At 47.1% G+C, this 24,347-nt stretch overlaps 1 pseudogene; it reads left to right on the top strand.

The window, feature by feature from the left end:
* The first annotated feature begins 3,795 nt into the window (after positions 1-3,795).
* LOC125518491 lies at positions 3,796-22,120 on the top strand (annotated as a pseudogene).
* The last annotated feature ends 2,227 nt before the right edge of the window (positions 22,121-24,347 follow it).

The raw sequence follows: 24,347 nt of genomic DNA, 5'->3' as shown, positions 1-24,347 counted from the left end.
CTTGTGTTTGAAATGAGTTTTTTTAGTAACTAGGGGTCATGTATCTTAATGGCTAAGCATGGAGCATAACATCAGTTATCAAATTGTGTACATTCTCACATGTGAAGCATGTACCATTTGCTAGTACTACGTAGTTGCTAGCGATGGCTAGCCTGTGTCTGGTCTTTTTGACTAGATCACATCCATATGCTCCGGTCCAATGCGCCCAGCTATAGCCTCATTTTTAAATACGTTATTTTTATTTTCCAGCATTTGTTTTTTAGCTACGGCAGCATTTCTTGAAATGATTTTTATTCTAAGCATTTTTGTCATACTCAATAAGCTAGTTCCTGAATCAAATTTGTTAATGAAATGTTTTTGTAGCATGCTATAGTTAATTAGTTGGCAAGTCTGATGTCCATTCGCCTGATTCCGTCGCCTGATTCCAGACACCTCCTCTGTTTTTTGCAGGTCTGGCAGCACCGCCGCATCGACGAAGAAGGTGGTGACCGCGGCGGCGAGCGGCGCGAGTTGGTGGCTGCGGGACTCGACGGCACGGCTCATATATGTGCTTTCGACTAATCCAGCTTTTGGTCTAGCTGGGCATTACTTTCGGTTAATTAGCTTTCGGCTCATATATGTGCTCTCTATGATACTGATGGTTCCCTAGCTAATAATATGATGATTTAATCCCCTAAGCATTGATGCATCCCATATCACCATGGCTGTTGTTTGCTGTCAAGATTTGCTTAGCCTGAATACATGGTTATGTTTTTGTGTACTGCTATCCTGTTGTCTCTGTTGGATGGACAGCATCCCAGTACAAGTACTTGCTAGGTTTTACCTGTTCGTGCAAATCTTGTTGTGTGTTGCAAGTCATTTTAGTACTACCTAATTAAGTCATCTACTGTCATGTGCCTGCGCAATGTTTCCTCCTTATATCACCTTTAATCCAAGGCAAAATCTGGACCAACGAGTACCTATTGCACTAATGGGTGATTAGTACGCTGACAGAGATATTTGGAAATAGGAATTCTAAAGCGCATACTATTCAGAGCAGAACGGTAATTTCCTTAATGAAGTAGGTGACTGTAATTTGTATAATAACCACACAGGCTACTTTAATTAATGTTTCCACTTTTCTTTGATGAAATGGTTTAGTTTTGATTAATAACTCATTGGATTTTAAATATGGTAGTAAGAAGTTGCAACAGCACTATGTGGCGTTTGCACAAATTCCTTGATTTTCTAGCATAGCAGGTGCTGGGACTTGTCAAACAAGAGCTTAGTTTCCATAGAAGTATACTCAGTTATATGAGATACTTGGTTGGCATAGTAAACCAAACCATGTTACTGATAATTTTTTTGTTCCTTCTCAGGACTGCTCCCGTGTGGTGGCCTCCTTGAGACTTGGCACTTAGCAGCAGAATCTAATTAATTATACTGATTTTTTTGTTCTTCCAGAATCTTGGCACTTTGCTTGTCTATGGATCATCTTCCACTTGAGAGCTGGCAGGAGGTCATTATTCCGTTGCTGCCTCATCACTTACCTCCAGTTCTGAATTTGTGTGATAAATGCTTCTGAATTCCAATGACAAGTGCTACTGAAAATTTTCTGTTCTTGTTCCTTTAATACGCATGTTCATGAATAATTGCTTCAGTTATTTGTTCTTCTGAAAACTTTAGTATGCAAGTACCTATTCCTGGTACAGCAAGTACCAGTTCTTGAGCATTTGCACAATTTTCATTATTTGTTCTGAAAATTTGCTCTAGTGTGAATCATAGTAGTATGCACTAGCAGCAATCTGTCAATGTTTGATTCAAGCCTACTCTCGTTATAATGTATTGTGTAGTTGTTGTTTCAAACTGTTTTGCTACAAGTACCATAATTTGCATTGAAGATATTGTATTCTGTTGCTGTATCATTGTTTAATAAAACCACAGCATGATGCTCACATGAGATATCCACATGTTTCTGTGCTGTTTCTTTCCAGCATGATGCTCTCGTTATAATGTATTCTATTACTGTTTTGCTACAAGCTGTGTGTTGATTTGATAACAGGAGGTTCCTTGTCCTGGTCCTATACTGCATTTTGACTCCTATGTTTCTGTGCGCGTGTGTTTAATTGATGTTGTTTCAACTTTGAACTGCTTCTGCATATGGCCTATACTGCAATTGAGATTTAAATTTGTGGTTGTTCCTCTTTTACAGATGCTCAAGTGTGAAGTGTGAAGCAAGTGTGAAGCCGTGAAGTGTGAAGCCGTCAAGTTCTACTTAGTGAAGAGTAGCATATTGTTAGCATATATGTGTTGTAAAGATTGTAATAGATTTATTTAGTGGTATATTTGATGAAATTTATGTGTTCTTTTTGATTATGTATGTGATCTGAAAACTTGTGAAATGGAAACTTGACCAATGGGTCCACTTATGAAAATAATCTGTCAAATTTGTACATTTCTGACATGTGGGACCAATTTGAGAGATGATCATGACAAGTGGGAACCATCTGACTAGTGGGACCAGCTTGAATATATAATGGCTGAAAATAGAAAAGCAATAAATAATAAAAGGTCACGGGCCAACAATAAAAAAGGCTACAACGTTGGGCTTGGCCAATGAAGCCGACCAGAATTACCAAGGAAAAAAATAATAAAAGGTTGAATTAATGGGCTCAACCCATGTAAAACACCTAATCAGACCGGGCTGAATCTTGTGCCACATCAGCTTGCCACGCTGGATGCCTACGTGGCCTGGGGAGGTTGCTAGTGACCAAAACGCCACAGTAGATGTATTTTGGTCATAAACGTCTACGACCATTCCAGAAGAAATGTCGCTATAGTCAGTTTACGACGGCCAGCTTTTGACCTTATGTTTTTGGTCACAAAAAGGTCACAAATGGAAATTTGTGACCATTCAGTGACCAATAGTGGTGGTCACAAGTTGACATATTTCTTGTAGTGCCCAGTGCTGCTCCAGATCCATGCCGAGCAGCTCCTCCTCATCGCTGCTCTCCTCTCCATCCTTCCACGACGGCATCTTCTACGGCGGGGAGGGAACCGTGCCTCCGGCGGCGGTGAAGAACTCCGGCAGCGGCAACAGGGGACAGAGCAGAGGAGTGAGAGTGAGAGAGTGTGCGAGTGGAGTGGAGTGTGAGCGGCGGGGAGTGGGGGCTCTGTTTTGTACCGCGTGCCCTAACAGCCGTCAACCCACTCGCCGTCTGGCCTCGCCCACGTGGCACCTGACGGGTGGGCCAGCCTAGTCAGAAATCGTGTTAACTGCGGCAAACCGGTCGTTTGTTTTTATTGAGAAAATTTACAAGTCAAGTGATAGATTTTTGGGACGCGCAACAAATGTGGTGGCAATTGGATGCTTCAACTTAAATGTGGTGGTTTTTTGCAATTCACTCGTGAATCCATAGGCAAAGATTGAGATTGAGATATCACAGACGGCATCCAATTCCAGCATACCAGCCAAAGACTCGGTCATGCACCATGCATGCAAATGGCAATATTTAACGTCATGTGGCCGTTGGAATATCATTTGGGCGGTCGACGCTACAACTTAAGCATTTTTTTCTTTTGCGGGTAACAACTTAAGCATTGACATTGATCATGTTGTTGCGTCTAGCGATGGAGGAAGAACGGATCAACAGCCGGAAGGTTTTGTACGCCCAGGAAATTTCGCCATCGCGTGGCTAGCGATGTAGCTACCCCTCTGCCACGGCTATGTTTCACCTCGCTCGCCACGCGGCACGCATCAACATATATACACGACGGACCGGTACATGCACGCCACACCAACTCGATCAGCAAGCACGTTACACCGAATCAGTACGCAGCGAGAACTCAACCGCGGGCGCGCTCTCATGGAGGGGCCGGCAGCTGTGCTCGTGCTCCTCTCTTTGCTCGCGCTCTGGAGCAGCGCCGGCGCCGTCGCATCGTTGCCTGGGGCGGTGGTGCCGGCGCCGGTGAGGGTGGGCGTGGTGCTGGACCTGAGGAGCGACGTGGGAAGGGAGAGGCGCGCCTGCATTTCCATGGCGCTGGACGACTTCCACGCCGCTCACGCCGGCTCCGGCGATGCGCGGGTCGAGCTGCGTGTGCGGGACTCGCGCGGGGATCTCGCCACGGCCGCACATGCTGGTAAGTTTAAATCTTTATACCATGAGCTGAATAAAAGCATGACATACAAGTTTATTCTCAATACACAACTTGTTTCCTGCGATAATTGCACTTCCGGACAAGGGCCTTAAATTAGCTGAAATGATAAAATCTGAATGTCAGGTTTTTTTACCATGGCAAATCAAACTTCTTTATGGCAATTTTAGTTGACACGAAGATGACAAGTTTAGTTGGCAGGCACACTAATTTTCTAGCAAGAAACAAACTGAGGACGCTTTTTATCATGCTTACTAACTAAACTTGCCATGGTCAATAAATATAAATTACCACAAAAATTGTTGGATTTGTCATGGTCAAATCCCGAACATTCGGGACCCAACGGCGTCCTAAATTTGTGGTATCACTAAGATAGAATTTCTTAATGCCGTACTTGTATCAGCATGTATCAATAAGGGCATCTCTAGCCGATCCTTTAAAACCAATTAGAGAATGTTTACTCTTCTAAACTCGACCTAGTTAATCATCTAAAATCGTTAGAATAGTAAAATATTTACTCTATGTTGCATCCAAGGAGAAAAAGTACTCCGTCTCTCGGCCACAGAGTAAACATTTTCCCTCCCACACGCCACGCAAACCATCGCCCCTATAGCCCAATCCACACACCCGCTCCACCTTGCCGCCCATCCACCCACCCCCGCAGGCGACATGGCCGGATCCGGGGCCGCCGCTCCCCACCGCCCATCCGCAGCGCGCGGCCAGTGGATCTACGTTGTGGCGCCTCAGCCTCCTCCTCCCGTGTCGGCAGCTCACCCGTCATCCCCGACCTCCCACCGCTTCTGCCACCGGTGCCAAAATACCTCGGTGTGCGGCAGTGCCAATAGAGGACTTGGGGCGGAAATAATGACTGCGACACTCGGAAGACCCACTAGGAACATCAGGTTGGGAACATCAATTCTAGATGTCGACCCAACATGTAGTTGATTGTTCGGTTGCCCTCTATCAAAAGTATTAGTGTTGGGAGTAGCGGGGGAAGTAGGATGCGGGGAGGAGGCGGGGGGATGGTCATAGGGAGGGTTGTCTGACCTTGGTGGCAACTGACACCAGTGAGTAACACAAGAACTCCAAGATTAGAGGGATTCACTAGGGCACTGACCAAATAGATCCAGTGGAATAGGGAATATGGAGCGTCGCGATGGTGGAGCTAGTGAGAGGAGGTGAAGTAAGGGAGGAGAAAGAATGAATGGATGTGGTCTTGGAGAGAAGGAATGAAGGATAGCATGAGGAAGAAGCAATCAGGCGAGGAGAGGAAGGAAGGTCGGACTCTGGTGCTTGATCTCTTAGGACCTCTTTATACAGATTGCGGAGCGCTTCATTCTTTGGGAATTTTTCCCGTGGAGCATGTTTTGGTTTATGGCTACTTTGCACTCCCCTCGTCCAGAATTACTTGTCTCAGAAATAAATGCACCTACATGTATTTTAGTTCTAAATACATTTATTTTTATTCATTTCTGCGACAAGTAATTCGGGACGGACGAAATATGTAATATCATAGGAGAATTTCCATTGAATACGACGTCAAGATTATTATTATTTGTTTCTATGACAACCATGGCATGCACCTACCTATACAAAAATTTCCTGCATTTTCCCTGCAACCAAATAATTTCTTAAATTTTACAAAGGGATATAATTGAGTCATGATGTTGATTCCTCCACACAACAATTTGTTAACGTGTAGCAAGCAGCAAGAGGAAGAAAAAACCGACTAGAACCATTGGGAGTCAATCTGAAATCCGTAACCGGTTTTTTTTTGGGTTAATCCAAAATCCTTAAACAGTTCGGCCAGTGCAAAGCCGGCCCGTGCAACGCACCAATCTAGGGCCCAGGCCCAAACACCCACTCGCTTCCGCAGCCGCTCTCTCGGCTCCTCGCAAAGCAACGCACTCCGTCCGTCCAGCCGCCATAACCCCAGCACCGGCGGCCGTCGCCGGCCTCCGGTGGGCGGCGTACACGGCACGACATCGCCTCAGTGTCCGTCGCCTTGTTCCCGCCCAGCGCCGATATGCGGAGTCCTTCCTCCGTCTGCGGCCCTACCACCACTCGGATGGCCATGGGCGATGTCTGTACCAACCTACTGCCGCTCTGATCTATGTTGATCCAGTGCGCTGCCATGACCTCCATCTTCGCTGCAGCTAGCACCCATGCCCCCTTCGCTCTCGCCCAGTAGACCTGAGAACGGTTTGAAGATCCCCACCTTCAGCCATGGATTGACTCAATGCAGCCAGTGTTTCAAATCAAGGGTCGTCACACAATTCGTGATGATGCAGTGAAGATGTATAAGGGAATGAAGAAAGATATCGAATTAGAGCTACAAAATTTGGATTCTCGCATTTGCTTAACATCTGACATGTGGACATCATCACAGGACTTGGGCTACATGTGCATCACCGCCCATTATATCAATGCAGAATTCAACTACAAGAAGAAGACCATAAGTTTCGCAGAAGTGAAGTATCCCCACACAGGCTATGCGATAGAGGAAGAAATAGTTCGCTGCTTAACAGAATGGGGAATAAGAGGCAAATTATTCACTTTGACACTAGATAATGCCAGCAATAATACTAATGCATGTGAGGAGTTAATAAAATATCACAAACATGAGCTGCTCCTTGAAGGTCAACATTTGCATGTCAGGTGTTGTGCGCACATTCTTAATATCTTGGTTCAGAATGGAATGAAAATAATCCATGAAGCTATTGACATGATACGTGAGCTGATGAAGTATATTGACTCTTCTCCTTCAAGAATTCAAGATTTCAATACAATTGCAAGTGGGATGGGTCTACGTGCAAAGAAAGGCATCTCTATTGATACACCAATCAGATGGAACTCAACCTGGAAAATGCTTGTAGAAGCATTGACGTACAAATCTGTTCTCACTAGTTATGCCAACAGAAAGATGATAGATTCTCCAAGTGAGGAGGAATGGGAGAAGGCAAAAGCTATTTGTGAGTTTCTAAAAGCTTTTGAAGAGCTTACTTTGATTGTTTCAGCTCATAGGAAGCCAACTTCACATAAGTTTCTGCCAGTTGTGCTTTCTATTCGCCATGCATTGAAAGATCCGGGTTGGCAGACCTCTGATGTGTTGAAGGAATTGGCGGCAGTGATGCAAACGAAGCTTGATATTGGGATCCCGAGGAGAAGGAGAATGCAGATCCTAACCGTAGTAGAAAAAGCAAGGGCATTGAGTTTAACCATGCACTTGTCATTGCTACATTCCTGGATCCAAGGAGGAAAGAAGATTACTTGGATTTCTTCTATTGCAAGTTGTCTACCGACGGGGAGCAAATTACAAAACAAGTGGAGATTGCTTTAGAATGGGTGAGAAAGTATGTCAAGGAATATGAGCTACTTGCAGCGACAAGCACTGCACACTCGACACCTTCTAGTCAAGGCAATACCATTATTGGATCACCTGTTGCAGGGAAAAGGAAGTTGGAAGAAGAGTTTGCCCAGCACAAGTCTCGTCGGAGGTCACGTGTACACAAATCCGAGCTTGATGCATACTTGGAAGAAGCATCCGAGAAGGTCGGTGATGACTTTGATGTCTTGGGTTGGTGGAAGAGGCATGGCGAAAAGTTTCCTATATTGGCATCTATGGCCCGTGACTTTCTTGCAATTCCTTTGAGCACAGTGGCATCTGAATTAGCCTTCAGTTGTGGTAAGAGGATACTAGGCGACAAGAGAAGCTCTTTGAACCTTGATATGCTGGAAGTTCTTGTTTGTGCTAAAGATTGGTTGTTCAAACCAAAGGAGGGTGAGTTAACCGCTTACATTTTGGTTCTACTACTTGTGTAGAATGGGATATATAAAACTTGCAGTATAGAAGTGTTCATATGCCTTTAAATTAATCCTTTGTTTCATTTGCAGGAGATGGACAGTAAGCACACGGCTAAAAACATGAAACCAAGAAAAGGTAAAAATATGATCCTGATCATCGATTTACCTTTGCCTTGCTCCTTTTTTCCGTTATAGTGATTGGACAAGCAAAACCACTGTCGCTAAGCGAGTAAACATTGCCAAGACTAGTCTGTAGAACTATTGGACTTTGGTTTGATATGACACTCTTGACAAGAAGTGAGTGATGAATAAAGGAGTGATGAATCAGCTAGTCCATAGGCATGTGATAAGTTCATTGAATTTGTTGGCTGGAACACAGCCGGGTCTTGTTGCCCTATTTCTTCCTCTGTTCTTGGAATGAGTGTTCATTTCGTCTAGCACGTAATAAATCCACCAAAACCTGTAATAGGAGTTTCCAGCACTATTTTTCGTTGATATATATATATATATATTCTAGGCTTCCAGTGATAAGCAAGTGTTTTCGAAGTGAAATGATGTCCATGTTATTTTGCAGGTCATGGCCATTCTCATGTTCTCGGGTGCTTGTGTCGGGGCCAGCGTGATGATCTTTTTCATGAAGGATGTGAACTTCTGCGCCGAGTACTAGCGGCTGCCGTAGCCATGGCCAAGCTTGTTACATAGATTGTCTATTTGATAGCCCATCTTTGTTTAGATGATGTGGATTCCTGATGCTCTGGTTACTTGTGTTGTTTCTTTGTTAATTTCATTTCTTTAGAGGTCCGAGGAGTACAACTAGAACCCCGTCTCTGGATGCCCGGTCTGCCTGCATGTCTGGTTTAAACCACACACTAACTGAAATCCACTACCCCGTAGAGTTGAACTGTCAGTCTTAAGTGCAGGACACAGTCATTGCGCTATGTTATGTGAACGTTCTGAATTTCTGCTCACTCTTTTATAATCTGCAACTCATTTTTCTCTTCCTTTTTCCTGCTAGTTCTGTTACAATCTGTATTTCTCTTTGCCTTTAAGTATGTCTGTCTGTCTGTAAACATTCTGAATTTCTGCTCGATCTTTCTATGATCTGTGGCCCATGCTTTTCTTCTTCTGCTCATTCTGCTATAATCTGAATTTCCTTTGGTCTGTCTCTCTTAGTCTGTACTCCCTCCGTTCCATAATCCGTGTCCGTGGTTTTAGATCAAACTGAACTAAAACCACGAATAACAGAGCTTCTATCTGTGCCTCTTCATCTCTTCTTCACATCATTGAGGGGATGATCCTGTTTGGGGCTACATCTGCAATCTGTGAGGCTAAACCCTTACGTTGCTCTTTCCACATTCTGCAATTTTCTTCTTCTGTTCAGGCTTCAGGCTGGAGAGGGTCTGAACCTTTCCATAGTTCACTGAATCTGCTAACCTTTACAAGATCAAGGGCGTCCATTGACAACCTGCCCAAGGTCAGCATCACCGAGGGCAGTAAGTTGGTTTAGTGTGCTTGTTGTTTTTTGGTTGACTGTTAATATAGTGCTTAACCCATTTACAAACGGTTCTGAACCCATTTATGCAAACAGTTTCAACCCATGGTTGAAGGCTTGGTTTAGTTTGGTTTGGTTAAAATTCCCAGCAAGTTTGGTTTTGGTTGGGTGGCAAGAGAGCTATCGTGGGTTTAGTTTAGGTTCAAGTGTCAAGCTAGCTCACGTGAGTTTGGTTGAGTTATGGTTCAGTTATCAAACTTTTCTCAGATTTATCGCCCACAAGGTATTTTTTCTTGCTTCTCCACTGGCTGGTATAGAGCGGCTGGCCCAAATTTTCTCTTCCGTTATTTTTGTAGGGGACGAAGTTAGGAAATCAGACTAGGATCCCTAACTGATGCGGATGCACGACACCTAGTGCCTCACGTTGCATACGAATCTTCAATGAGTGATGCAAAAAACTTTGATGAATATTGCGAAAACTTTGATGAATAAGAATAATGCATTAATAGACCTATAGTATTGTTTTTAGATTATATGTTATTTGCCTGTCTAATTTTGTGACCTGTATGTGTTTCGCAGCCGAGGACCTGATCAAGAATGGGCAAGTGCAGGCCATCATATGGGGCCCTGGGACACTGAGCAAATCAGATCACGCCGCACACCTAGGCCACCGCTACAACCATGTTCCGGTTCTCTCCTTCTCTGGTGTTTCTCCAGCATTGTGTGCCTTCTGGACAGAAGATCCTGTAGCAGCCTCAGGAGGCCATGCCATGTTCGGATTTACACTTGGAAGTGACACTATAACCTTTCCTAGTCTGAGAACAGGCAGAAGAATTAGCAGAAAACTAGCTACAAGGAAATCAAGGAAGAAATGCAGAGGCAAGACGGGGCTTAAGATTGCCGTGCCGCTGAAACTGGGCTTTCAAGTTTTTGTGAATGTTATTGATCCTGTTTCCAAGAAACAAAACGTCACTGGCTACAACATTGATATCTTCGAAGCTGCTATGAGGAATTTGCATCCTCGTCCATGCTATAATTTTTTTGTCTTCGGTGGTACTTATGATGAGCTAGTAGGCAATGTGTCTTTCGGGGTAAGTGTCGGTGTCAAAACCGGCGGATCTCGGGTAGGGGGTCCCGAACTGTGCGTCTAGGCCGGATGGTAACAGGAGGCAGGGAACACGATGTTTTACCCAGGTTCGGGCCCTCTCGATGGAGGTAAAACCCTACGTCCTGCTTGATTAATATTGATGATATGGATAGTACAAGAGTTGATCTACCACGAGATCAAGGAGGCTAAACCCTAGAAGCTAGCCTATGGTATGATTGTTGTCTATGGAGTTGATGAAGTTGTCCTATGGACTAAAACCCTCCGGTTTATATAGACACCGGATAGGGTTAGGGTTACATAGAGTCGGTTACAATGGTAGGAGATCTTGAATATCCGCATCGCCAAGCTTGCCTTCCACGCCAAGGAAAGTCCCATCCGGACACGGGACATAGTCTTCCATCTTGTATCTTCATAGTCCTGGAGTCCGGCTGAAGGTATAGTCCGGCTACCCGAACACCCCCTAATCCAGGACTCCCTCAGTAGCCCCCGAACCAGGCTTCAATGAGGACGAGTCCGGCGCGCAGATTGTTCGGCATTGCAAGGCGGGTTCTTCTCCAAATCCTGTGTACCTATAGGAATAATGTCCGATTTTTGTAATGCAGTGCTCCTCGGCTTCTACGCCCAATAATGGCCGTCTTCCACGTGTCAAACAAATGCGAAAAGCCGGGGCGTTTTTACATCCACACCCCTAGCTGTATAAACGAGTCGCCTATTTAACGGGATGAGGATTTAGGTCCAAACCACATCTTCTCCTCTCCGCAAGTTATCATCCGAGCGCTTTCAGCAACGGTCCATTCCAACATGTCCAGCCGTCGCAGCTCCTCCCCTTGCCCCTCCGGCACCAAACCCGGGGACTGAGAGAGTTGCACCATCCCGCATAGCGAGTTAGTGTCGCTTCAGGCCAAGGGATTTCTCCCTCAGGCATACATGGTCCCGGTCCGAGCCGGTCTCGCCACGTATAATGGCGGAAAACAAGCGGAGAGCACCCCTAATCCTTCTAAAGGAGAGCGGGTGTGCCTCGTCCCCTATCTAATAAGGGGACTGGGATTTCCAATTCATCCATTTCTCCGCGGGCTTCTGGAGTTCTATGGCCTCCAGCTGCACAATCTCACGCCCGCCTCCGTATTACATATTGCGGGTTTCGTCGCCCTTTGCGAGCTATTTTTAGGCGTTGAGGCTCATTTCGCGCTGTGGAAGAGGTTATTCTGCCTGGTGCCCCGTTCTCAAGAGGGGTCTATATACCAAGTGGGCGGAGCCGAAGTATGGCGCATCGCCGGGACCGGATACCTATCCGGAACCCCAAAGAAGGCGTCCGAAGACTGGCCTTCGGAATGGTTTTACATAGATGACGTTCCGCTACCGGACCCTATCCGGGTCAGTCTCCCTGAGTTCAACAGTGCTCCATTGAAGAAACGCTTGAGCTGGCGTCCGCGGAGCTGTCAGAGAGAAAGCGACAGAGACGTCCTTTACCTGATGGGCCGGATAAGACTGTTGGCTCATTTCGGACTAACCATGATTGGAGTCATGGCCACATGCATTATGCGGGGGGTGCAGCCGCTTTAATATAGAGGCCACCCCATGTGGGATTTCAACGGGGAGGATGATGCCACCCGTTGCGGTCGTAAGGGGCTGGCCTCAGCCGCCGCCTTAGTAAAGATCTTATCCTCTTTGTACAAGGGAGAAAAGGAGGAATTCCTCCGCGTCAACCCGCGGGCCGGATTCAGTATGTACGATCCTCCAAGTTGGGTAAGTGAACAATTGCGCTTGCCTGTTTGTTTTATACTCCCACGGTTAGGTAGTCTAACGACTTCAATGCAGGAACTGCGGCAGGAGGTAAAGGATATAAACAGCCGTCCTCCACAACCCGAGGACCCAGAACGGTCCCTCGATCCGGACTCCGAAGAGGATCCGGACATATCGGTGGAGCTTATCGACGGGGTGTTCCATCAGCTAAGCAAGGACAATACCTTGGTGGCCATTACGGCGGATTACCCAGGGTTAATCCCGGCCTCCCAGGTGATGGAAACCGGAGTCCCATTCCCTTGAAAGAGATTCCACTCTTATGTATTTCGGTGTTTCTGACGACAACCGCGTTTTGCAGGGGAGATTTACGAGGCAGGAGGCCGAACCTGCGGCGGCTAGCCAACGAGGGGCCACAGGGCCCCGTGGGGCAAAAAGGAACGCAGTCCGGAATGAGATGCCGGCGCAAAGGTATAGCGCACCCTCTGTTTCCCTGGAGTTATTCTGTCAGGGCATATTAACGTTCGTGCTATCTTCAGAACGAAGAGACCTCGCCGGACTACATCCGGAGAGGCTGCCAATCGCGCCTCCACCAGCCAGGCTCCAACGTCTGGCCAGGAAGCGGATGCAAGCACAAGGCGCGCACCAGACGCTCCTCCGACAGAGGATGCGGACAGGCTGTCTGCCACAAATTCTAAAGTGGAGAGTGCCATGAACCACAGGCGTCGCCGGACAGTTCTACGCGACGCTTGTTTCTCCCAAGAGGCTTTAGATGCCTTTAATACGGTAGATGCGTACCTCCGTGCCGCTCAAAATGGTTTAGCCAGAGCCACGGAGCAGTATGTAAAAGACATACGGGTAAGAAAATTTTGGTTAAATATATATATATGCTAGTAGCCCCCGAGACTTGAAGCAGTTAGAGCAACTGATTTAAGGATCATTTAACATGCAGGTTCTTACAGAGAAGAATACCGTACTGTCCCAGGAGCTGGAAAAGTGCAAGGCCCAACTAGAGGCCGCACTAGCCGCAGCAGGGGAGCCCAAAGAGACCCCCTCAGGTAAGATACACTTCGAAAGATTAGTATTATGCGGTGTGGGTGCAAATCTGACAGATCATATTGCAGATGGCGCCGGACTCGATCCGGACAAGCAACAACTCTTACGCCGGCTAAAGGCTGGTGAGAGTGTGTTGACAAAGGTGAGGCGGGAGAAGAATGATCTTCAGGATGCCAACACCAAGCTGGACGTCGAACTTAAAGATGTTCGTGTCCAGCTGTCGGACTCCACGAAGGAGAATCAGCGGCTTCGACGCGGCATATTTAGTAAGTGCTTGAACGAACTTTGAAAAAAAGTTCGGCGAGGAAGTCGACTAATAGAGTAATGTCTGTAGGTATGCTCACAGGTCGTCCTGCAGAGGAGATGCCCGGTTCAACGGGTGACCTTCTTCCCGAACTCTTGCAACTGCACGAGCGAATTCGGCAGGCGATGCGAGGTATTGCCCAAGCCTTATGGCCTGCCCACTCCGTGCCCGAGGGCCTTGGAGAGCTTGCGGAGAAGCTGAAGGGAGCTCGGCGGCGCTTCTGGTTGTGGAAGATATCAACCTGCCGACAAGGCGCTAGGGAGGCCTGGGCTATGGTGAAGACCCATTTTACGAAGTCTGACCCAAACCACATGGCCGAGGTCGGACCAGTGGGGCCTGACGGGAAGGAGATCCCTGTAAGCTTAGTATACGGCCAAGTAGAGTTGGCCGCAAAGTATTCCCAGCAGGACTGTAAATTAGACAGCCTGTTAGATGGTATAGAAGAGGAATACAATCAGTCAGAATGACTGTGTAATTTTAAATTAACATGTGTAATGCCTTCTAGCCGGATTGTAGATCGTTTGTCGTTGCCGACCTTTTCGCTTCAACCTCAGGACCTGACGGTCCGCAGTGTGTCCGAATACCCTAGCGGTTATATAAGAACCGGGGTATGCGTGGAGACCAGGCGTAGGGGTCATCAGTGCTTTATCAGACAAGTGCCCAACTAGTTATGTTATATTACATGGTTAGTAAGAAACATCTTCCAGAGAGAATAGTTCCGTTAAGGGTTCCTTTCGCTGGGAGGCATGCCCTAAGGTGCATGTCCGGACTGCGTGAAGAGACGCAGAAAAAAGCATCTGGAGGCGCATAAAATGAGTAAAAAGATCATATTTTATTTGACCGACCGAATATTCCCTTAAGAACGCTAGCTTTCGGCTTCACCCAGTCTGAGGTACACATCCGGCTGACCCGGCAGTAACAATCGCAGAGGTGCTCCCTTTACCGCCTAGCCGAACAATCGGGAACGTAGGGGTAAGCACAGGAGCCAGGCAACCCAGCTTGGCCAAAACTTAAGTCATATCGATGCATATAATGGTGAAGAAAAAGGTACATGCGGAAGTTTAACGCATGTGTTGGGCGTGAAGCCCTTATAAATAAGCTTCTGTTAAAGAAGCCCCCAGGTTTAATGAGCGCGGGTTGCACGTCACTAGATGAGCCTTTAAGGGCTATAGAAGAAAAATGGGAAGGAGAGAAATGTAAGAAAGAAAAATTCAAAAAAGAATGGACAGAGGAAGGAGACGAACACAGAGTCCGGCGCTAGGCATAGAATCTTCGGAGACAGGCGGCGTTCCACGGGTTCGACTCGAGTCAGTTGTTCGACGCATCTCGCAGGCGGTACGCCCCACCAGTCAGGACTTGGTCGATTATGAATGGACCTTCCCACTTGGGCTTGAGTTTGTCCTTTTTCTTATCCGGCAGGCGTAGAACTAGTTCGCCAACATTGTAATTTTTGCCCATACTTCTCTGCTTTGATATCTTCGGGCCTGCTGTTGATAAAATGCGGAACGGGCTTTTGCCACGTCACGCTCCTCCTCCAAGGCGTCCAAGTTGTCCTGCCGATCGAGCTCGGCTTCTCTTTCTTCGTACATGCGCACTCTAGGTGAGTCATGAATTATGTCGCAGGGCAGAACTGCTTCTGCGCCGTACACCATAAAAAATGGTGTGTATCCGGTGGTGCGATTTGGCGTGGTCCGTAGCCCCCATAGCACGGAGTCGAGCTCCTCTACCCAGTGCGTGTTAGATTCCTTGAGGGACCGCACTAGTCTGGGTTTAATGCCGCTCATGATAAGACCATTTGCACGTTCGACCTGGCCGTTGGTTTGTGGGTGATAGACGGAAGCATAATCGAGCTTGATGCCCATGTTTTTGCACCAGAGTTTTACCTCGTCAGCGGTAAAGTTTGTGCCGTTATCGGTTATGATGCTGTGGGGGACGCCATAATGGTGTACAACCCCGGATATGAAGTCTATCATAGGTCCGGATTCGGCCGTTTTAACAGGCTTGGCTTCTATCCATTTGGTGAACTTATCCACCATGACCAGTAAGTATTTATTCTTATGGGATCCACCTTTGAGGGGTCCGACCATGTCAAGCCCCTAGACCGTAAAAGGCCAGGTGATGGGTATAGTTTGGAGTGCGGTGGGTGGCATATGGCTTTGGTTGGCAAAAAGTTGGCAACCAGCGCATCGTTGGACTAGGTCCTGAGCGTCTTCCCGGGCCGTCGACCAATAAAAGCCTGTACGAAAAGCCTTGCTAACAAGGGACTGAGCAGCGGCGTGGTGACCACCGAGTCCAGCATGAATTTCAGCCAGAAGGTTCCGCCCTTCCTCTTCGGAGATGCATCTTTGAAGGACTCTGGTAGTGCTTTTCTTATAAAGCTCTCCCTCATGGACTCTGTAGGCTTTAGATCGCCGCACTATGCAGCGGGCCTCGTTTTGGTCCTCCGGGAGTTCCTGCCTAATGAGGTAGGCTAGGAATGGTTCTGTCCACGGGGTGATAACCGCCATTATTATGTGGGCTGAAGGTGTAATTTCGTTGGCAGAGCCTCTGATTGTGTCAGATTGTTCGACCTCGAGTGGTGCGGCTGGCTTCGGGCTGTTGTTTGCAGGTTCCCCCTCCCATGCTACGGATGGCTTGAACAATCTTTCCAAAAAGATGTTGGGGGGGACTGCATCGCGTTTTGCTCCGATGCGTGCTAGGACGTCCGCCGCTTGATTGTTTTCTCGGGCTATATGGTGAAACTCCAGCCCTTCGAACCGAGCTGACATTTTTAGGACGGCGTTGCGGTAAGCTGCCATTTTTGGGTCATTGGCGTCGAAGTCTCCATTTATTTGGGATATCGTGAGGTTTGAATCCCCGCGTACCTCTAGGCGCTGGATACCCATGGATACTGATATCCGAAGGCCATGTAGGAGGGCCTCATATTCGGCTGCATTGTTGGAATCCGTGTACATGATCTGGAGCACATATTGGACTGTGTCTCCTGTGGGGGACGTCAGGACGACGCCGGCCCCCAGTCCGGCCAACATTTTGGAGCTGTCGAAATGCATGATCCAGTTTGAATATGTGCCGTACTCTTTAGGGAGCTCGGCCTTCGTCCATTCTGCGACGAAGTCGGCCAAACTTGCGATTTAATAGCTCGCCGTGGCTTATAGGTTATATCGAACGGGAGAAGCTCGATGGCCCATTTTGCAATCCGGCCCGTTGCATCGCGGTTGTTGATAATATCGTTGAGTGGTACTTCCGAGGCTACTGTTATGGAGCACTCTTGAAAGTAGTGTCGTAGCTTCCGGGATGTCATGAATACCGCGTATGCAATCTTTTGATAATGCGGGTACCGTGATTTGCATGGAGTGAGGACAGTGGACACGTACTAGACCGGCCTTTGAAGGGGGAATTTGTGTCCGTCCGTTTCCCGCTCGACAACGAGCACTGCGCTGACAACTTGGTGTGTTGCTGCAATGTACAATAACATTGGTTCGCCGGTGTTTGGCGTGGCCAGGACTGGGTTTGTTGCCAATATGGCTTTTATTTCATCAAGTCCGGCCGTCGCGGCATCCGTCCACTCGAAGTGTTCGGTGCGCCGAAGGAGGCGATAGAGGGGTAGTGCCTTTTCTCCCAAGCGGGAGATGAAGCGGCTTAAAGCCGCCACACATCCGGTTAATTTTTGTATTTGTTTAAGGTCCTTTGGGACATCCAATTGTGACAAAGCTCGGATCATGGCTGGATTTGCTTCAATTCCTCTACCGGATACAATGAAGCCCAAGAGCTTTCCGGCTGGAACGCCGAAGACACATTTTTCTAGATTGAGCTTGATGTTGTATATTCGGAGGTTATCGAATGTAAGCCTCAAGTCGTCTACTAGAGATTCGACATGTCTTGATTTGACGACCACATCATCCACGTACGCCTCCACTGTTTTGCCGATTTGGTTTGCCAGACATGTCTGGATCATGCGCTAATATGTTGCGCCGGCGTTTTTCAGCCCGAAGGGCATTGTGTTGAAGCAGAATGGGCCGTATGGTGTGATGAATGCTATTGCAGCTTGGTCTGATTCTGCCATCTTGATTTGATGGTAACTGGAGTATGCGTCGAGGAAACACAACGAATCGTGTCCTGTAGTGGCATCGATAATTTGATCGATACGGGGGAGGGGGAAGGGATCCTTTGGGCAAGCCTTGTTAAGGTCTTTAAAATCGACACACAAGCGCCAGGATTTGTCCTTCTTTGGTACCATCACCAGGTTTGCTAGCCAGTCCGGATGTTTTATGTCTCTGATGAATCCAGCCTCCAATAGCTTGGCTAGCTCCTCTCCCATAGCCTGTCTCTTGGGTTCGGAAAAACGCCGAAGGGCTTGTTTGATAGGTTTAAATCCTTTTTGGATATTTAAGCTGTGTTCGGCCAGCCTGCGTGGGATCCCTGGCATGTCTGAAGGGTGCCAGGCGAAGATTTCCCAGTTCTCTCATAGGAACTCTCGCAGTGCGGCATCTACATCAGGGTTCAGTCGTGCCCTGATGGAAGCTGTTTTATTGGGGTCCGTTGGATGGACCTGGAATTTGACTATTTCGTCAGCTGGCTTGAAGGATGTGGATTTGGATCTCTTGTCGAGTATCACGTCATCCCTGTTAACCGTGGAGCGCAGCGCAGTCAGTTCCTCGGCAGCTAAGGCATCGGATAGTGCCTCAAGGGCTAATGCAGCTGTCTTGTTTTCGGCGCAGAGTGCTATGTCCGGATCACTAGCTAGAGTGATAATTCCGTTCGGCCCGGGCATCTTAAGCTTCATGTACCCGTAATGGGGTATTGCTCGGAAGATTATGAATGCTTCCCGCCCTAGTAAAGCGTGATATCCGCTCTTAAACGGGGCCACCTGAAACGTAACTTCTTCGGACCTGTAATTATCCGGCGTGCTGAACACCACATCTAGTGTGATTTTTCCTGTGCAGCGCGCTTCCCGACTAGGGATTATTCCTCTAAAGCTTGTGCTGCTTCGCTCGACGCGGTTCCAGTCTATTTCCATTTTTTGAAGGGTTTCCTCATAAATGAGGTTCAGTCCGATGCCTCCATCCATGAGCACCTTGGTGAGGCGAAAGCCGTCCACTATGGGACTGAGGACCAATGCGGCTGGTGCTCGGGCTGTTCGGAATCTAGGTTCATCACTTGCGTTGAAGGTAATGGCAGTGTCGCTCCATGGATTTATTTTTGCAACTTGATAGACTTCGGCGAGGCTGTGGAGTGTTCTTTTTCGCACATTGTTTGATGCGAAAGTCTCGAAGACTGTGAGAACAGTACTGGTGTCCTTGGGCTGGCTTTCTGCGGCCTCCGGAATTAAGAGGTCCTCGCCGATCTTGGCCACTTGCCGGAGTATCCAACATGCTTTAAGGCTGTTAGTTGGTGTGGCGTCCTCTGTACTGTGAATTCTACAGGGTCCATTGAGCCATCTTTCCAGTACGGTTCCATGCCCTGTAGAGGGTTTTGGCTTTTTGGTGTTTATCCCGGGTGTCCTATGATGATGCACCCTCTTAGTTCGGACGGGGTTACTATTCAAGGCCGGATTATCCCAAAATTTTATTTCAGTTTTCCAGGCGCTTTCCATCGCACAGTATTTTTGTACTATGGACGCCAAGTCAGCGAAGCGTGTAATATCACGACGACTTACGGCGTTAAGGATTCCCTTGTCCGTGCAATTACTGCAGAAAATTGAGATTGCGTCTTCCTCGCGGCAATCCTTTGTCCTGTTCATAATCAGGAGGAATCTGGTCCAGTAATGATGTAGTGTTTCGTCGGGCCTCTGCCTGATTTGGGAGAGATCGCTTATGATCGGGTGGGCGGGTGTCGTTAAATCTGAAACCTTACCCAATCCAAGATTCGGAGGCCGAAGAGTTTCCGAACTCTGAAGTTCGGATTCTTGGATGTTGTCTAATGAATCTGGCCCGTTGCCTGATCCTAAGCTCAGGTCTTGAGTTACATCTCCCCCTCCGCGGGTATCCGGCTTGGAAGGGTCGGGATTTCGGACGTAGCTAGTCCTTAAAATAGATGAAGGGTCGCCGCACTGCATCTCTACCACGGCAACGTGGTGGGTGACCTGGGGAGAGTTAATTTCTCTTAGATCGGGTTTAAGCCCAACCTGGTCGTAATCCGTAGCGACCCCCAGGGCGGCGATGCGATCCAAGAGCTCGTTTACGGAAGAGCGCTCCATTGGATCTAGCTGCTCGACGAGCTCCGAGCTAACGTGTAGGTTGCTTTTGATGACCCGAGAGGTCACCGTCGGCGCAATAGCCGAACATGCGGTCATGAGGAAACCACCTAGCCGGAGAGTCTGGCCGACAGCCAAGGCTCCCTTAGTAACGGCGCCGTCTTTAAAGACGGGAGGAGGCATCCTTCCTGATTGCGACGGCATAGAGGAACTCTCAATGAAAGCACCAATGTCGGTGTCAAAACCGGCGGATCTCGGGTAGGGGGTCCCGAACTGTGCGTCTAGGCCGGATGGTAACAGGAGGCAGGGAACACGATGATTTACCCAGGTTCGGGCCCTCTCGATGGAGGTAAAACCCTACGTCCTGCTTGATTAATATTGATGATATGGGTAGTACAAGAGTTGATCTACCACGAGATCAAGGAGGCTAAACCCTAGAAGCTAGCCTATGGTATGATTGTTGTCTATGGAGTTGATGAAGTTGTCCTATGGACTAAAACCCTCCGGTTTATATAGACACCGGATAGGGTTAGGGTTACATAGAGTCGGTTACAATGGTAGGAGATCTTGAATATCCGCATCGCCAAGCTTGCCTTCCACGCCAAGGAAAGTCCCATCCAGACATGGGACGTAGTCTTCCATCTTGTATCTTCATAGTCCTGGAGTTCGGCTGAAGGTATAGTCCGGCTACCCGAACACCCCCTAATCCAGGACTCCCTCAGTAAGGCTTATCCTACACCACTTTCATCTCATCCTTATACGAGTACTATTTTGTCAACATTGTAATTTCTTGTAGTACCTAAATACCTTCTCATCTCTGCTAATTTTCATCTATCCTAAACAGGTGTATGACGGTGCAGTAGGCGATGTGACCATAACCGCAAAACGAGTCACTACCACAGACTTTAAATGCCATACACACAGTCAGGTGTGTCTATGCTTGTGCTTGCCGAGGATGAACCGGATACAATCCATTGGACATTTGTAAAGCCACTAAATGGGAGGCTTTGGTTTGCAACAATTGTCTTCTTCTTCTATACTGGCTTTGTTGTGTGGATGATTGAACTGCCCAAAAATCAGGAGTACCAAGGATCAAGATCAAGACAATGTAGCACTGCCCTCTACTTCATTTTCTCAACTTTGACATTTTCTCATGGTGAGTACTTTAAGCTTAAACTTCCTGACAGAATTAATTTGAGGCTTTATAATAAGTATTTTAATTAGTTTCTCATCATAGTTCTAAGATTATATAATCTTTTGGTTATTCCATGCACAGGTCCTATTATTAAAAGCCCCTTGTCAAAAATTGTTGTGGTGGTATGGTGCTTTGTGGTGCTGATTCTTGTACAAAGCTACACAGCAAGCCTGTCATCCATACTGACCGCAAAGAGGCTCCGTCCTTTGATGACAGATCTACACCAGCTCAGGAGCAGTGGTGACTTTGTAGGATACCAAGATGATTCATTTGTGCGGTCCTTCTTGGTCAATCATAATTTCAGTGAAAGCAGGTTAAGGAACTACACAACGAAAGAAGAATATGCTGCTGCTTTGAGGATGGGGTCCAAGAATGGAGGGGTGTCAGCTATCATAGATGAGATCCCTTATTTAACTTCTTTCCTCTCTGACCGTCGGTACGAAAATGATTTTAGGATGCTTGGATCCATATACAAGACTCCAGGATTTGGCTTTGTAAGCTACTCAACCTTAATGCCTTGGTATATTCCTGATTTGTTCTTGCAGTGCTATGCTACAATCTAGATACAAAATAAGTTGCTGACATCGTGTTCTTATCTCCAGGCATTCTGTCTAGGTTCTCCGCTAGTGCACAATCTTTCGACTGCTATCCCGCACCTAGCAGGAGGGGATGAGGGCTCACGAATCGAAAGAAAATGGTTCGGCTCAGCTTCACCTCCAATGGGTCCTAGCATGGTCCCTGACATGGGCTCCACGCCTCTGACTTTCCAAAGCTTCTCAGGTCTCTTCATCATCACAGTATCCATTTCAACTCTAATGTTGTTGATAAGCATTATGAGGTCAATTCATGCCAAATGCACTGGGTTGACAAAGGCCAAAGATGAGTCTCGTCTGTTGCAGAATACCATGGGTGGCGACCCCAGCCCTGTTCCACAACCCTTCCCTGTAGATGGCAGTGATAATTCCAGGGGTGTTGAAGGAAGCAGCGAAAATGTTGGGGGCATAGAGCCTGACCCGGTGCAGCAGAATGGCATCCAGGATGCATCTGTGCATGCAGGACACATTCAGATTCAAATTGAGTTGAGCAGTGTGTGAGGTGAAGGGGAGTGCCAGATGCTCGCGAGTATGTCTCTCGTCATTGAAGTGATGCTGCATTCCAAACGTTGGACTAGGTAGATTAGTTATTTCTCTCGTTCCCTCTATTTTGGAAAAGAAGAGACAGATGTTCAGTGTGCATATTCTCTTTAGACTGATAATTCTTATGCTTTTGAAGTAGTACATTCTTTAACCCCATTTGTAAATTGATGGTGATTTAGACATAGGTATAGTCCTCAACATGCAAAGGTAGTATTTGTATTGCACAACTGACCTGAATGTTTGAAGTTGGAGTAGTTCATGATTTCTCTACCGTCTCCTGTAATTCGAACAGAAACAGTATTGCATATGAAGTGTATCAAAAGGTTTTTTTGTTCATGTCCATATTTTACCGAGCCTACATGGTCACAAACTTAAGGTAATCACGATCTGCTAAGTGTTACAAGGATGAGAATAATAAGTATATATTTGTGAAATAGTTTCACTGATATTCAGAATAGTTTCGAAAGGAATCGAAAGCGTTTCAGGGTCATCGGAAGGGTTCAGAGTTTACCGGGCAAAACCGGTTATTACCGATAAATAATATATAGGTGGAAAATGTTTTTAGAGATGTTAAATTAATAATAAAAGGCTCTAATAATATTTAGGACGCTTTTAGACTTAATTAAATATCAACGGGCCTTAAAAAGCCAAGTGGTGGAAGGAGAATTGGACCACAAGGGCCCAGCAGGGGGAGCCCCCCCGCTTTCCCACTTGGTAGGCTGAATTGGAGTGGGACAGGACTCCTCCTCCCTAGGCCGGCGCAAGGAGGGGAACTCCTTCCCTCTTTGTGGCGCCCCCCGTTGGAAATATGCCCTAGAGGCAGTAATAAATTGGTTATTATCATATTTTGCTATTCATGATAAATATTTTTTTTGCGGGAATTGTATTGACTGGAAACTTAAATACATGTGTGAATACATAAACAAATACTATGACCCTAGTGAGCCTCTACTAGACTACCTCGTTGATCAAAGATGGTTAAGGTTTCCTAACCATAGACATGAGTTGTCATTTGATAACAGGATCACATCATTAGGAGAATGATGTGATGGACAAGACCCAACCATAAGCTTAGCATTCGATCACATCACTTGAGTTTATTGCTATAGCTTTCTTAATGTCAAGTATCTATTCTTAAGACCATGAGATCATGCAACTCCCGGATACCGGAGGAATACCTTGTGTGCTATCAAACGTTGCTTCATAACTAGATGATCATAAAGATGCTCTACAGGTATCTTCGAAGGTGTCTATTGGGTTGCACGGATCGAGACTGGAATTTGTCGCTCCGTGTGACGGAGAGATATCTCTGGGCCCTCTCGGTAATACAACATCGTAAAGAGCTTGCAAGCAATGCGGCTAATGAGTTAGTAACCAGACATTGTATTACGGAACAACTAAATAGACTTGTCAGTAACGAGATTGAACAAGGTATGAAGATACCGACGTTCGAATCTCGAGCAAGTAACATATCGCTGGACAAAGGGAATTGCATACGGGATTAACACAATCCTTGGCATCGTGGTTCAACCGATTAAAGATCTTCGTGGAATATGTAAAAACCAATATGGACATCTAGGTTCTGCTATTGATTATGGACCGGAGAGGTGTCTCGGTCATGTCTACATGATTCTCGAACCCGTAGGGTCCGCACGCTTAATGTTCGGTGACACTAGAGTAATATTGGGATATGCATGTTGGTGACCGAATGTTGTTCGGAGTCCCGGATGGGATCCAGGACGTCATGAGGAGCTCCGGAATGGTCAGAAGGTAATGATTTATATATGGAAAGTTGTTTTCAGGGTTCTGGAAAAAGTTACAGTTCTTTCGGGATTGTACCGGGAAGCTTCCAAAAGGTTCCAGAAACTTCCGGAGGAGTCCGGAAGTCCACCAAGGGTTCCACCACGTTCCAAGGGTCAGCATGGGCTAAAGGGAGGCGCACAAGTCTCTCACGGCCCTGTGGCTTGGGAGAGGTGGAAAGTCCACTGGTGTATGGAAAAGGATGGAATTGGACTAGGAGTCCAACTCCCCGCTTGGTGTGCCCCTAGGGCTTGGAGGGCTGGCTAACATACCCCTCCACCTATATATAGAGGAGAGGGGGTGCCCCCAAGAGCACACACAAGCCCTTGGCCCCCTCTCCCTCCCGTTACTTTGTAACTCCTCCGTCTTCGTTGTTTCGATAGCG

The sequence above is a fragment of the Triticum urartu genome, chromosome 7, assembly GCF_003073215.2.
Source record: "Triticum urartu cultivar G1812 chromosome 7, Tu2.1, whole genome shotgun sequence".
Lineage (NCBI taxonomy): Eukaryota > Viridiplantae > Streptophyta > Magnoliopsida > Poales > Poaceae > Triticum > Triticum urartu.
Note: the sequence above shows the minus strand (reverse complement) of the source record. Positions and strands in the feature narration are given on the sequence as shown.